A 13,043-nucleotide genomic window follows, 5' to 3' on the forward strand; every position below is an offset into this window, starting at 1 on the left:
GTGACCCACAAATTATGGTTTTTATTTGCTATTATTTCCATTTTTCCTTCTGCTTTTAATTTCCTGTTTGGAAGAGTCCTGGGTTCTGGTAATGAGGAAAAAAATGCCTTCTGCAGTTGTTTTCATTACTTCTATCTTTTTGGCTGTCATAACTCTGTTTCTTATCACTATGATTTTTGTCTAACAGCTTTTTTAGTTATCTTCGTATTTTGAAGCCCCTGCCAGACTTCTTTCTTTCAGACTGAAACTTGGCTTCCATGAACATATTTCATTTTCTGGTGTATTTGAATTCTGATGTGATCGATAATTCTGGGGAAAAAAGTATATATATATATATATATATATATATATATATATATATATATATACAAATTTGATCTGAAATTAAATCATACCGAAGAGCGGTTCAAATGCTTTTTTAAATTGCCATTATGTTGTATTGGGTGGTGCTGAAAAACTGTGCAATCAGATTACTGTTTCACTAGAGTAATTGATGGATGGACTGTTGGATGAATGTGTACAGGAATTGGATCATTGAAGCATTTCCTTCCTCAGTTCACTTCTCTGCATCAGAGAGAATTTTATGTGACATTTTGGCTGGAACCACCAGGTTTCCTCAGGACCAGAAGCGTCAGACACACACCTATACATCTTCACAAATAGTCTTACTTGCTGTCTGTCCATCAGGTTTGACCCAAGGAAAACAGGGATTCTGCTAAAATCTATATCACAATTTCCCAAAATGTTATCACCATAAACACTGCCCTGAGGAGTTAATTGCTGACAGGGAATGATTTGTATCTTGGCTAGGGGTTAGTGACAACTGAATCCTCCACTTACAGATTTACATTTCTCATGTTTAGAAGAATTTTCCACAGACCAGCTTCTGCTTTGTACGTTTCAAACCTTATTTCTTCCCCACAGTTCTCAAATTTCTGGCGCCCTGCACCACAAGACACGTTTGTAGCATGAGAAGCATCTTCACAAACTGATGTAGGGTTAGCAATTCTCCTGGAGCTATTCTTACACCAGGATGGTAACTAATAACTCTATAGTTATTTATCTATAACTATATATTATTATATATGATATATATAAACATATGCAGTTATATAGATATAACCTTATCTATAGCCTTATATGTATGTGTATATATAACCTTATAACAACAAATAACACAGAAATAGGTTGCTGGATAAAATTTGAATTTCACATAAGCAATGAATCCTTTTCTAGTATAAGTGTATACTATACTATATGTCTCAACTATTGCATGAGACATACTTGTAGTAAAAGTTATCCGTTGTTTATCTGAAATCCAAATTTAATTGCATATCCTGTATTTTTATTTGCTAAATCTTGCAGCCCTGCACATACATATATTCCACTAAATCTGCCCCCACTCAACTTGCCTTTAGTCTCAAAAATGCCCAGGACCACCTCAATTCCATCAAGTCTGAGGGTTCTTTTCAAGAAGGAGACATCAAACTAGAAACAAATGGTGATTTCAACCAATTACAGTTAAAATATCTCACTTCTGCCGCCTTTACAGAAACACCTTGCTAGGCTTTTGGAAGGGGCAAAGGGGAAGCTTGAAGCTTAACCTTCATTGGAAATCTATATACTGTGAACAGACATTTCAAGTGACTCCACCTTTTGCCTGTTTTGGTGTTTGTAGTGGGTCATATGGTGTCCTCCACAAAAGTCATGTCCACCTAGAACCTTGGAACGTGACCTCATTTGGAAATAGGGTCTTTGCAGATGTCGTTAACTAAGTGTCTCGAGATGAAATAATCCTGGATTTATGATCGGCCCTGGATCCAGAGACTGGGGTACTTAGGAGAGAAAAGAGAAGGAGGTTTGGAGACACAGAGACCCAGAGGAGAAGATGGCATGAAGACAGGGCCAGAGATTGGAAAGACACATGTGTAGGACAAGGAACGCTAGGAGGATTCTCCCCTGGAACCTCTGGAGTGAGCGTGGTCCTGCTGGTCCCTTGATTTTGGACTTGTGGCCTCCAGAGCCGTGAGAGATCAACTTCTGTTATTTTAAGCAACACAGTCGGTGGTCATTTGTTACGGCAGCCTTGCAAAGCTAAGACAGAGTACCTGTTTCTTATTGATCTGTCACTGAAATGTATATAACTAGCAATTAGTGCTAGGGATTCGATCGTCAGACGTGCTGGGAAAAGTTTTACCTAGTGAGCCATTTAAACACTTCTCATGGTGACTGTGTAGGTTTCCCAGAGCTGCCCTAACAAAGCACCACAGACCAGGTGTCTTAAACTCCAGAAACATTTTATCTCCCGGTTCTGGAGGCTGCAAGTCCGAGATCAAGGTGTCGGCAGGGCTGGTTCCTTCTGATGCCCTGAGGGAAGATTCCTTCCAGGGCTCTGCCCTTGGCTTATCGATGGCTGTCATCTTCCTGTGTCTTTTCACGGCCTTATTTCTGTACCTGTCTATCTGCAGATCTCTCTGTTTTTTTTCCCTTGGCGGGGCAGGAATTTTGCTGTACCTGTCTGTCTCCAAATCTCTTCTTATCTGGACTCCAGTCATATTGGATTAGGGTCCAGCCTATGACCTTATTTTAACTCGATTACCTCTGCAAAGACCCCCCCTCTCCAAATAGGGTCACATTCTGAGGTCCTGGAGATGAGGATAGATGATGCTAGTTATCACTGGAACTTGTGGGAGGTTTGCGATCTCTAACGGGGTGTGCCGAGACCCCACAGAAGCCAGTTTTGTTTCCTTTTGCAAAGACCCTGTCTGATGATGCAGTTTTTTTCATACACATATGCTGTGACTGAGACATCACTGGGGGACTGTCTGCTGAACACTTCCCCCAGGCCACCCCATCCCCCAGCCAGGCTATGTTGTTTTAGTTGCTTTGCTCTGTTCATCCCTCAAGAGCTTTCTCACTGCAAGGGCTGGCTCCAGCTGTTGCCATGGAAACTGTAGCTGGGCGTGGGCAGGGTAGCAGGGCTGTGGAAATGGAGATAGAGCCGCAGAGTCTGGGATTTTCTGGGCTCTAAAGGTGAACACATGTGGCTTCAAAAACGTCTCCACACACTCTAGACCTGGGGTGTCCAACATGGTAGCCGCTAGCTGTCTGTGCGGCTAACCAGACACTCGAAATGTGTCTGGTCCCAAATATCGTATGATATCGCTTACCTGTGGAATCTAAAAAAATGATACAAATGAAATTATTTACAAAACAAAAATAGAGTCACAGAAGTAAAAAACAAACTTATGGTTACCAGGGGGGAAAGGAGGGGGAGGATAAATTGGGAGATTGGGATTGACATGTACCCACTACTATATATAAAATGGATAACCAATAAGGACCTACTGTATAGCACAGGGAAGTCTACTCAATACTCTGTAATGACCTATATGGGAAAAGAATCTAAAAAAGAGTGGATATATGTATATGTATAACAGATCCACTTTGCTGTACAACAGAAACTAATACAACATTGTAAATCAACTATACTCAAATAAAATTCTTTTTTTTTTTTTTTTTTTTTTTTGCGGTATGCAGGCCTCTCACTGTTGTGGCCTCTCCCGTTGTGGAGCACAGGCTCCAGACACGCAGGTTCAGTGGCCATGGCTCACGGGCCCAGCCGCTCCGCGGCATGTGGGATCTTCCCAGACCGGAGCACGAACCTGTGTCCCCTGCATCGGCAGGCGGACTCTCAACCACTGAGCCACCAGGGAAGGCCTAAAATTCTTTTTTTAAAAAAAAGAAATGTGTCTGGGTCAAATTGAGATGTACTGTCATTGGAAAACACTCAATGGATTTCAAGAAATTAGTGCAAAAATATTTTTTTTAATACCTTGTTCAATACTTTTTTTTTTTTTTCGGTACGCGGGCCTCTCACTGCTGTGGCTTCTCCCGTTGCGGAGCACAGGCTCTGGACGCGCAGGCTCAGCGGCCATGGCTCATGGGCCCAGCCGCTCCGCGACTTGTGGGGTCTTCCCGAACCGGGGCACGAACCCGTGTCTCCTGCATCGGCAGGCAGACTCTCACCCACTGCGCCACCAGGGAAGCCCTGTTCAATACTTTTTATTGATCAATTTCACCTATTTTATCATTTTTTATTTTTGGTGAAAGCAATCACTAGAAAATGTAGTTACATATATGACTTGAATTGGGGGCTGTTATGTTTCTATTGGACAGAGCTCTTTTGGAGTATATATAAGTGAGTGAGTGAATGAATAAAATATCTTTGGTCAAAGCTGGAATTATCATATACTGTTTTCCATCTTGCTTTCTTTCTCAAACAATTTATTTCTTAAATAGGTAATTATATATCTTAGTGGAAGAGTTTATAAATATAATTTTCAGTAGTGAATTAAAGTGGGAATTAATTACAATTTTCCAACCCTGGCATTAAAATACCATTTATATTTTTTAAAAGGACCCACCTGCTCCTGACTGTAAAACTCTCTATTGTTGCGGCAGTTGACACCCTTGTGGGTTCATCCTACGCACCGGCTTCTAATGTCGCAACAGCCCCCGCATAGACAGGCAGACCTTCCCGATTTTCATGTTGACCAGATTCCCAGAAACAGGATTGCTGAGTCAAAGGGCATCCCCAAACACCTGACGCTTTGAGACCTGTTGCTGAAATGCTCCCACAGAGGCTGTGCCCACCAGCACCTATTCCCACCAGCCTGATCTAAAGGGGTCTATTTACCCTCCACTCTTGCCAGGTCTGGGTGTCATTGCTTTGTTCATCTTTGTCAGAGCAGTGACATTTCATTTTGGTTTTGACTTCTAGTTTTCTTTTTCTTTTTTTCACTTTTTTATTTCTTCCCATTTTATTGAGCTATAATTGACCTATAGCACTGTATAAGTTTAAGGTGTACAGGACAATGATTAAAGTAGCACACCTCATGAAATGATGGCCACAGTAAGTTTAGGGAGCATCCCTCATCCAATATAGATACAAAATTAAAGCAGCCGAAAAAAAACATTTTCCCTTGTGATGAGAAACACAACACACAGCAGTGTTAATTATATTTATCATGTTGCACATTACATCCCTAGTACTTATTTATCTTATAACTGGAAGTCTGTACCTTTCGACAACCTGTGTCCAATTCCCCCTCCACCCACCCTTCACCTCTGGTAACCACAAATCTGATCTCTTTTTCTCTTGAGTTTGTCTGTGTGCTTTTGAAGCATAACTGACCTACAACAACACCGCGTTAGTTCCTGTTACACAAAATGGTGATTCCATAACTCTATATATTTCAAAATGATCACCACGCCAAGTCTAGTTACCATTTGTCACCATACAAAGATATTACGTAACTAATTGTGGTAGAATAACCATAATATAACATTTACCCTCTTAACCATTTTTAAGTGTACAGTTTGGTGGCATTAAGTTCATTCACATTGCTCTGCTGCCATCACCACCATCCATCTCCAGAACTCTCTTCATCTTGCTAAATGGAAACTCTGCGCTTATTAAACAATAACTCCCCATCTCCCCTCCCCCAGCCCCTGGCAACCACCATTCTGCTTTCTGTCTCTATGTGAATTCAACTACTCTAGATACCTCATATAAATGGAATGCTGCAGTATTTGTCTTTTTTTTTGACTGGCTTATTTCACTGAGCATAATGTCTCCAGGGGTCCTGTACAATGTGGTATGTGTCAGAATTTCCTTCCTTTTTAAGGCTAAATAATATTTCATGTATATAGTACATTTTGTTTATCCCCTCCTCCGTTGATAGACACTTGGGTTACTTCCCCCTTTTTGGCTGTTGTAAATATTGACTCCCAGTTTTGCATTCCAAGGAAATTGGAACACCTTTTCATGTTTCTCTCGAAATGTTTGCATTCTCTCTTTCAAGAGCTGCCCGTTCAGGGTCCTTTCCTGCTTCCCTATTTTGATGTTCAACTTTTCCATCTTGACCCATTAGCACCCTTTGGGTATTAGCAGTAGAATCCCTTCAATTGTATGTGATGCAGTGATGTCACCCTGTTGGTTATGTTGATGAAAAATTAATCGATAGTCAATCTAAGGAAGAAATGAAAAATTTTATTCGAGCCAACCTGATGATTATAACCCAGGAAACAGCCTCTCAGGAAGCTCTGAGGACTGTTCCAAAGAGGTAATAGGGGGAGGCCAGTGCTTATGGGATTTTGGAAAACAGGTACGTGCAACCAAGCACACATCTCGGGAGAAGGTTGCAGCTAGTCACGAGGAACAGATATCTCAGCTAACAATTTTAGTGCTTTTCTAAGTATTCTGAGAAGATGCAAGAATTTGGGTTCGTAACCTCTCCTGAAAACATCTGACTGAGGGCCTGTGCTGTCAGTTTCCTTGGAGCACAAAGTGCCTCACGCTGATCTTCACCCTGGATCCCTTTCAGGGTGCGCTGTAGGTCAGCGACCGCTGTGGCTCATGACTTGATGTTTGTAGAACTCAGTGGTGGGCAGCATTCTTTATGTTACAGTCACTTCCCTTTCGGTCTTAATGTCAACAAAGGTTTAGAAGGCATTTTGTGACCAGTTTGTCCCCAGGGTGGGGGGACGAAAGCCTCTGGACCACCTGTCTCATCTGGTCCAGGTTCCCTCTTGTTGCTTCTTCCCATATCTAGAGTTACTATATATTACAATCCTTGATCTTACAGAACTATCTATTTGGTCCATCGTTTCAAGTTGCCTAATCATCACTAATTTTATCAGAGGCTTGGTCGCACATTTGGGAATGCAAGAAAGAATAATTTTGTAAAATAGGCAGAATACAAGTAATATAGCTAGTGACACTAGTAAGGTCACGAGTAAGTATTTGAGCTAAGATCTTCTGTTAGATGTGGCTCAGTATCTGCCCAGGTCATCTGACCAGTCTGTTCTGTACCAATTGCTGTCTTTAAGGGAAATGATATATTGGCCTTGTACATAACATTCACCAGTGTCTGCACGTACAAGGCAAGTGGTGGCTCATCTTGACCCCTTACAGGGCTGAGAAAGGAATGTTATCTTCTTCTAAGGAGTCACAAGGCTGGCTCCAGAAGGAGAAAAATTGATCCTCAGGGTTGAGCAGGTATTTCTGCCTTTGGGGAGGTCAGGTGAACACATAATGAAGATGCACAATGCACCTTAGTGGGAAGGGAGGAATCCAAGGGTCAGAGAAAAAGCTTTATGTTTACATCTTTCTTGCCTTGCCTTACTTAAAATGTGAGTTTGTATTTCATCAGTCATTAAACCTTATTGTGATAAGGGTTTACGTGTTCTTGCATTTTTGGTGTTTATGGAATCAGGTTAAATACTTTCTTTTTGTGTTTGCTGAAGTTTGGATTTTCTTGAATAAGTCGTCTCCCACCCCACGATTACAAAAACTATCCTCCTGTTTGTTTGTTTGTTTTGTTTTCGCCCGACTAAGGACTGAACCCATGACCCCTACAGTGGAAGCTCGGAGTCCTAACCACTGGACCGCCAGGGAAGTCCCTCTCCTGTGCTGTACTGTGTTGGGCTCAGAAAAGAACCCTCTCCCTGTTCAGAAACTGCCCCCCCAACACCCAGAAACTCTAGCCCTTATTAAGGATCCTGGATCTCAATGTTACAGGAGGGATTTGGGCCAGATCTGAATTCAGTTGGGAGACACATGTCTAATTGGTAACTCATAGTTGCCAATAAACTCTGGAAAAGAAGGAGTTTGGATGTTGCTTCCTGGCCCAATCCTCATTGTATTTTAGTTCAAAGACTCACCGTGGTTCATTAGCTCAGCGCTCGGCTAGAAACCAAAAAATACATACATTGCGTCCTTAGCAGGAAGTGGTTGGATTTCTTGGAAACAACTCAACGCTGACCTCTGTTCTAAAGACATGGGTTTCCAAATCATGAAAATATTTAACACTAGCCATCTCCTTTCCAGACCATATCCTTTCATGTTCTTCCTTCTCACTTTCCCTTAGTTTTCTGGGGCGAAATCCCAGCCTCCTCATTTTCTGATGGACTGGGGGCCTTGTTGGGTCTTGGCCCCAACACAACTGGTGCTTGTGGGCACACACTGCAGATTTTTATACATAATAGCCATCTGGTTCCAGATATGCTCCGTTAAACCAAATTACACAATGCATGGCAGTCATGGCTGGGTCAAAGAGAAGAATTTCACTTCTGTTCCTTTGTATACGCACACATAAATGTATGCACATATGTTCAATGAAACCGCTTGCATTTTCCTAAAAGCATCCTGTGAGAGAGTGCATTCCCCCGCCCCTTCTCCAGCTCTGCTTCGGTAGAATTTCTGGAGGAGTGCCAACTGCTTGCATACCTTGGTAGGGAGCTGAGTGTTTGCTTAAGGAGCAACGGGATTCCACCAAAGTGATTTAAGCAGAGATACAGTCATACTTTCCTTTGGGACATGTTATGTCTTGGGGTGGGAAAGGGAGAGGAAACATTTATATTTATGCGTGTGTGTGTGTGTGTGTGTGTGTGTGTGTGTGTGTCTCCAATAACTGGTCAAAGAGAATGAATATATTTAGGGCTCTGGACTTCAGTGACCAAATTTTCTTCCATAAACAAGACAGCCCAGTGAAAAACATTGGTTATATTTTGCTGCATTTTCCAGTCTTTTTTCTATGCACATCTCCACATGAAGTTTCACATGAAACTGACGTGGTTCTTTATTTTCAGTCTAACATCTCTCTTGTTTAGTGCATGAGCATTTTCTCATGCCATGATATCTACTTTAAAGTATGACTTTAGGGGAATTCCCTGGCGGCCCAGTGATTAGGACTTGGCACCTTCACCGCTGGGGCCAGGGTTCAGTCCCTGGTCGGGCAACTGAGATCCAGCTAGCTGCGCAGCACAGCCATGAACAAACAAGGAAACAAAAACAGCAAAGAAAATATGACTTTATTTTGAGAGAGAAAAAGAGCTTGATTTTTTGTTTCTTCCCTCTTCCCCCTTGGGAATTTCATTACCTTATTTTATTGTGGTTAGAACACTTGAGATTAGCCCTCTTAACACATTTTTAAGTGCACATACAGCGTTGTTGATGCAGGTACAATGTTGCACAGTAGACACCTAGAGTTTATTCATCTTGCTTGACTGAAATGGACAACTTCCGGTTAGAAACATGCTGCCTGGTCACTGTTTACCGTCCTGGTCAATTTTACAGACCCACCTGCCACTTGTGTCTTTTAAAAACAAGGCTGCTCAAATCTCCATTATATAGACACTGCCAGTACATTTGGGCGGGTTTTCGTTGAGGATAAATTCCCAGACATGGAATTGAAGAGTGGGTCAAAGAAATGAAATTTCGTGCAAACTCGCAGTCCATCCCTGAACTGGGAGTTTGGGATTGGTAGATGCAAATTATTACATTTAGAATGGACAAACAGCAAGGTACTACTGTATAGCACTGGGAACTATATCCAATCTCCTGGGAAAACCATAATGGGAAAAAATGTTGTGTTTTTTTTGTTTTGTTTTGTTTTTTGCGGTACGCAGGCCTCTCACTGTTGTGGCCTCTCCCGTTGTGGAGCATAGGCTCCGGACGCGCAGGCCCAGCGGCCATGGCTCACGGGCCCAGCCGCTCCGCGGCATGTGGGATCCTCCCGGACCAGGGCACGAACCCGCGTCCCCTGCATCGGCAGGCGGACCCCCAACCACTGCGCCACCAGGGAAGCCCCAGAAAAAAATGTTTTTTAAAAAAAGAATGTGTATATATGTATAACTGAGTCACTTTGCTGTACAGCAGAGATTGGCATAACATGGTAAATCAACTGTACTTCAATTAAAAATAAATAAAATACAAAAAAATAAAGCTTTTTATTTAAAAAAAAAATTGAATCATACAGGAGCGAGAAGAATGCAGTGAACACCTACCTCTCTGCTCAACGCTTTGCTTCAACACCTGTGAATCTGTAGTCGTATATGTTTTAGCCATATATACATGTCTATTTCAAAGTTCATCATTTTGTCTAAACATTGCAGCATCTCACTCCTAAATACTTCGGAGAATAAGAGCAGCCCCCTGTATGACCCCCAATACCATTTTCCCACCTAAGAAATTAAGTCATGCCCTATATGAATGAATGAAATGAACACATGTAATATTCTGCTCCAACATTTAGAAGAGGACATGCCTGAATGCTGGCTTTTTACTTAAAGTTTTTAGTTTGAGATGATTATAGATTCACAAGCAGTTTTTAAAAAATTTTATTTTATATTGGAGCATAGTTGATTAACAATGTTGTGCTAGTTTCAGGTGTACAGCAAAGTGATTCAGTTATACATATACAGGTATCTATTCTTGTTTGAATTATTTTCACATTTAGGTTAATACAGAATATTTAGTAGAGTTCCCTGTGCTGTCCAGTAGGTCCTTGTTGGTTATCTATTTTAAATACAGCAGTTACATTCACAAGCAGTTTTAAAAGCCCATGTACACTTTACCCAGATTCTCCCAATGGTGACATCTTGCCAAACCATAGTACAACATCACAACCAGAATACTGACCAGATATAATCCAGCCGTCTAATTCATATTTTCCCACTTCTTGTGTGTGTGTGTGTGTGTGTGTGTGTGTGTGTGTGTGTATTTGGGTGTATGCGATTTATCATACACGCAGTCTCCTACATCTGCCGCCCCATGTAAGATGTGGGTCAGTTAATTTCTCTGCCTGTGGATGTCCGATTGCTTCTGCACCATTTGTTGAAAAAGCTTCACTTCCTGTACTGGATCATTCTTGCGCCTTTGTCAAAAATCAGTTGGGGCCTTCCCTGGTGGCGCAGTGGTTGAGAGTCCGCCTGCCGATGCAGGGGACACGGGTTCGTGCCCAGGTCTGGGAAGATCCCACATGCCGCGGAGCGGCTGGGCCCGTGAGCCATGGCCGCTGAGCCTGCGCGTCCGGAGCCTGTGCTCCGCAACGGGAGAGGCCGCAACAGTGAGAGGCCCGCGTACCACACACACACACACACACAAAAATCAGTTGGGATCCAGACAATGGAATATTATTCAGCACTAAAAAGAAATGAGCTATCCAGCCGTGCAAAGACATGGAGAAACCTTAAAAAATGCATATTCCTAATGAGAGAAGCCAATCGGACAAGATTACGTGCTGTAGGATTCCCACTACTTGATATTCTGGAAAAGGCCAAACTATGGGGACCATAAACAGGTCTGTGGTTGCCAGGGGTTGGGGGGAGGGAGGGATGAACAGGTGAAACTGTTGTGCATGACACTATAATGATGGATACAAGTTGTTATGAATTTGTCCAAACCCATATAAAGTACAACACCAAGAATGAACCACAATGTAACCCATGGACTTCAGGTGATAATGATGGTGTCCCTGTAAGTTCGTTGATTGCAACAAATGTAACCCTCTGGTGGGGGATGTGAGCACTGGAGGGGGCTTTTGGGTACGTGGGGACAGGAGGTGTGGGAAATCTTTATATCTTCTGCTCAATTTTTCTGTGAACCTAAAACTGCTATAAAAAATAAAATCTACAAAAAAAATCAATTGGGCATGTTTGTGTGTGGCATGGTTTTTTAACCCAGTTTTCCCCTTATGCCTGTTTCCTAAAGGGTATAAGCTTGAATGTCTGTCTCAGGGCTGATTCACAGTTATTACTCAATGACCTATTTTCTTTTAGATTCTTTCTGTCATCAGTTACTCTAAAGTTGTGGTTCTCACAGTGTGTTCCTTAGGCCAGCTGCATGGGTATCACCTGGGAACTCGTTAGAAATGCATGTTCTATCAGCCTTACCCCAACCTACTGATTCAGAAATTCTGGGGTGGGACCCACCACTCTGAGCATGAACAAGCTCCTCTAGGGGGTTCTGATGCCCTCAGGTTTGAGAACTGCTGGTCTAGACAATAGCCTTTCTCTACTGGGTTCCTCATGCGAGCCATAGAATTCTGCAAATGGTATTTCAATCACTATTTCTCAATTCTCCCAAGGATGTTACTTGGCTAAAAGCATTCTAGGTGCAGAAAGAAAAGCCCATTGGTTACATCCAATGGATAGAAAATCAGAGGAGAAGAAAGTAAAGGACAGTTTCACAGAAAAAGAGATCAGATTTGTGGTTATCGGAGGTGGGGAGTGCAGAGGAGGAATTGGATGAAGGTGGTCAAAAGGTATAAATCCCAGTTATAAGATAAATAAGTACTAGGGATGTAGTATACACATGATCAATATAATTAACATTGCTGTATGTTATATATGAAAGTTAAGAAAAGTAAATCCTGGGAATTCCCTGGCCATCCAGTGGTTAGAACTCTGCGCTTTCACTGACGAGGATGTGGGTTCAATCCCTGGTGGGGGAGCTAAGGTCCCGCAAGCTGTGTGGTACGGCCAAAAAAAAAAAAAAATTAATTAAATTAAATTTTTTAAAAAAGAAAAGTAAATCCTAAGAGTTCTTATAACAAGGAAAATATATTTCTTCTTTTATTTTATGTCTATATGAGATGATGGATGTTCACTAAACTTATTGTGATAATCACTCCATGATGTTTGTGAATCAAATCATGATGCTGTCCAGCTTAAACTTGTACAGTGCTGGAGGTCAGTTATATCTCAATAAAACTGGAAGAAAAAAATTAAAGCAAAAGAAAGTAAAAGAGTCATCCGTGACATAAGATGTGTTCTAGAGACAAGACTCATTTTGTTGTCCACAAAGAGATGGATTTTGAAATCCATGGAGCTGGAAGTCCAAACACATATGTGGTGTGGAATGTGGACGGAATTCAAGAGAGAGGTCTGGGTTGGGAAGAGAGACATGGGGTGGGGAGAGGATGACCTTGTTAGGTGAGAGTAAAGAGAGAGGGAAGGGCCAAGGACTTTGGTTGAAGTTTGGTAGAACTCAACATGAACATCTTTCCTACCCAATAGGAAGGTGTGACATGATCGGGGACATTATAAACCCAGAATCGTTCCCCAGTGGAGTACGTCAGTGCTTCACCACCCTTATGGTGCCCGTCAGTCACCTAGGAGACCTTGCGAAAATTCAGATTCTGACTCAGTGCGTGTATTAGCCGCTCAGGCTGCTGTACACCACAGATGGGGTGCTG

The sequence above is a fragment of the Stenella coeruleoalba genome (genome assembly GCF_951394435.1).
Source record: "Stenella coeruleoalba genome assembly, chromosome: 20".
In the NCBI taxonomy this organism is placed as follows: Eukaryota; Metazoa; Chordata; class Mammalia; order Artiodactyla; family Delphinidae; genus Stenella; species Stenella coeruleoalba.